Genomic DNA, 4,233 nt, shown 5'->3' on the forward strand with positions numbered 1-4,233 from the left:
ATGGATGGATGTGTGGATGGATGGATGGATGTGTGGATGGGTGGATGGATGTGTGGATGGATGGATGGATGTGTGGATGGATGGATGGATGTGTGGATGGATGGATGGATGGATGGATGTGTGGATGGATGGATGGATGGATGTGTGGATGGATGGATGGATGGATGTGTGGATGGATGGATGGATGTGTGGATGGATGGATGTGTGGATGGATGGATGGATGTGTGGATGGGTGGATGGATGTGTGGATGGATGGATGGATGTGTGGATGGATGGATGGATGTGTGGATGGATGGATGGATGGATGGATGTGTGGATGGATGGATGGATGGATGTGTGGATGGATGGATGGATGGATGTGTGGATGGATGGATGGATGGATGTGTGGATGGATGGATGGATGTGTGGATGGATGGATGTGTGGATGGATGGATGGATGGATGGATGGATGGATGGATGTGTGGATGGGATGGATGGATGTGTGGATGGATGTGTGGATGGATGGATGGATGGATGTGTGGATGGATGGATGGATGTGTGGATGGATGGATGGATGGATGGATGGATGGATGGATGTGTGGATGGGATGGATGGATGTGTGGATGGATGGATGGATGTGTGGATGTGTGGATGGATGGATGGATGGATGTGTGGATGGATGGATGGATGGATGGATGGATGTGTGGATGGATGGATGGATGGATGGATGGATGTGTGGATGGATGGATGGATGTGTGGATGTGTGGATGGATGGATGGATGGATGTGTGGATGGATGGATGGATGGATGTGTGGATGTGTGGATGGATGGATGGATGGATGGATGGATGTGTGGATGGGATGGATGGATGTGTGGATGGATGGATGTGTGGATGGATGGATGTGTGGATGTGTGGATGGATGGATGGATGGATGGATGGATGTGTGGATGGGATGGATGGATGTGTGGATGGATGGATGGATGGATGTGTGGATGGATGGATGGATGTGTGGATGGATGGATGGATGGATGGATGGATGGATGTGTGGTGGGATGGATGGATGGATGGATGTGTGGATGTGTGGTGGGATGGATGGATGTGTGGATGGATGGATGGATGGATGGATGTGTGGATGTGTGGTGGGATGGATGGATGGATGGATGTGTGGATGTGTGGTGGGATGGATGTGTGGATGTGTGGATGGATGGATGGATGTGTGGATGGATGGATGGATGGATGTGTGGATGGATGGATGTGTGGATGGATGGATGGATGTGTGGATGGATGGATGGATGGATGTGTGGTGGGATGGATGGATGGATGGATGTGTGGATGTGTGGATGTGTGGATGGGATGGATGGATGTGTGGATGGATGTGTGGATGGATGGATGGATGGATGTGTGGATGGATGGATGGATGTGTGGATGGATGGATGGATGGATGGATGGATGGATGGATGGATGTGTGGATGGGATGGATGGATGTGTGGATGGATGGATGGATGTGTGGATGTGTGGATGGATGGATGGATGGATGTGTGGATGGATGGATGGATGGATGGATGGATGTGTGGATGGATGGATGGATGGATGGATGGATGTGTGGATGGATGGATGGATGTGTGGATGTGTGGATGGATGGATGGATGGATGTGTGGATGGATGGATGGATGGATGTGTGGATGTGTGGATGGATGGATGGATGGATGGATGTGTGGATGGGATGGATGGATGTGTGGATGGATGGATGTGTGGATGGATGGATGTGTGGATGTGTGGATGGATGGATGGATGGATGGATGGATGTGTGGATGGGATGGATGGATGTGTGGATGGATGGATGGATGGATGTGTGGATGGATGGATGGATGTGTGGATGGATGGATGGATGGATGGATGGATGGATGTGTGGTGGGATGGATGGATGGATGGATGTGTGGATGTGTGGTGGGATGGATGGATGTGTGGATGGATGGATGGATGGATGGATGTGTGGATGTGTGGTGGGATGGATGGATGGATGGATGTGTGGATGTGTGGTGGGATGGATGTGTGGATGTGTGGATGGATGGATGGATGTGTGGATGGATGGATGGATGGATGTGTGGATGGATGGATGTGTGGATGGATGGATGGATGTGTGGATGGATGGATGGATGGATGTGTGGTGGGATGGATGGATGGATGGATGTGTGGATGTGTGGTGGGATGGATGTGTGGATGGATGTGTGGATGTGTGGTGGGATGGATGGATGTGTGGATGGATGGATGGATGGATGGATGTGTGGATGTGTGGTGGGATGGATGTGTGGATGGATGGATGGATGTGTGGATGTGTGGTGGGATGGATGTGTGGATGGATGGATGGATGTGTGGATGGATGGATGGATGTGTGGATGGATGGATGGATGGATGGATGGATGTGTGGTGGGATGGATGGATGGATGGATGTGTGGATGTGTGGTGGGATGGATGTGTGGATGGATGTGTGGATGTGTGGTGGGATGGATGGATGTGTGGATGGATGGATGGATGGATGGATGTGTGGATGTGTGGTGGGATGGATGGATGGATGGATGTGTGGATGTGTGGTGGGATGGATGTGTGGATGTGTGGATGGATGGATGGATGTGTGGATGGATGGATGGATGTGTGGATGGATGGATGGATGTGTGGATGGATGGATGGATGGATGGATGTGTGGATGTGTGGTGGGATGGATGGATGGATGGATGTGTGGATGTGTGGTGGGATGGATGTGTGGATGTGTGGATGGATGGATGTGTAGATGGATGGATGGATGGATGGATGTGTGGATGGATGGATGGATGGATGGATGGATGGATGGATGTGTGGATGGATGGATGGATGGATGGATGTGTGGATGGATGGATGGATGTGTGGATGGATGGATGGATGTGTGGATGGATGGATGGATGTGTGGATGGATGGATGTATGGATGGATGTGTGGATGTGTGGTGGGATGGATGTGTGGATGTGTGGATGGATGGATGTGTAGATGGATGGATGGATGGATGGATGGATGTGTGGATGGATGGATGGATGGATGGATGGATGGATGTGTGGATGGATGGATGGATGTGTGGATGGATGGATGGATGTGTGGATGGATGGATGGATGTGTGGATGGATGGATGGATGTGTGGATGGATGGATGGATGTGTGGATGGATGGATGGATGGATGGATGTGTGGATGGATGGATGGATGGATGGATGTGTGGATGGATGGATGGATGGATGGATGGATGGATGGATGGATGTGTGGATGGATGGATGGATGGATGGATGGATGGATGGATGGATGTGTGGATGGATGGATGTGTGGATGGATGGATGGATGTGTGGATGGATGGATGGATGTGTGGATGGATGGATGGATGGATGGATGGATGGATGTGTGGTGGGATGGATGGATGGATGGATGTGTGGATGTGTGGTGGGATGGATGTGTGGATGGATGTGTGGATGTGTGGTGGGATGGATGGATGTGTGGATGGATGGATGGATGGATGGATGTGTGGATGTGTGGTGGGATGGATGGATGGATGGATGTGTGGATGTGTGGTGGGATGGATGTGTGGATGTGTGGATGGATGGATGGATGTGTGGATGGATGGATGGATGTGTGGATGGATGGATGGATGTGTGGATGGATGGATGGATGGATGGATGTGTGGATGTGTGGTGGGATGGATGGATGGATGGATGTGTGGATGTGTGGTGGGATGGATGTGTGGATGTGTGGATGGATGGATGTGTAGATGGATGGATGGATGGATGGATGGATGGATGGATGGATGGATGTGTGGATGGATGGATGGATGGATGGATGGATGGATGTGTGGATGGATGGATGGATGGATGTGTGGATGGATGGATGGATGTGTGGATGGATGGATGGATGTGTGGATGGATGGATGGATGTGTGGATGGATGGATGTATGGATGGATGTGTGGATGTGTGGTGGGATGGATGTGTGGATGTGTGGATGGATGGATGTGTAGATGGATGGATGGATGGATGGATGGATGGATGGATGGATGGATGTGTGGATGGATGGATGGATGGATGGATGGATGGATGTGTGGATGGATGGATGGATGTGTGGATGGATGGATGGATGTGTGGATGGATGGATGGATGTGTGGATGGATGGATGGATGTGTGGATGGATGGATGGATGTGTGGATGGATGGATGGATGGATGGATGTGTGGATGGATGGATGGA

Source organism: Oncorhynchus mykiss, chromosome 19 (assembly GCF_013265735.2).
Source record: "Oncorhynchus mykiss isolate Arlee chromosome 19, USDA_OmykA_1.1, whole genome shotgun sequence".
NCBI classification, from domain to species: Eukaryota; Metazoa; Chordata; class Actinopteri; order Salmoniformes; family Salmonidae; genus Oncorhynchus; species Oncorhynchus mykiss.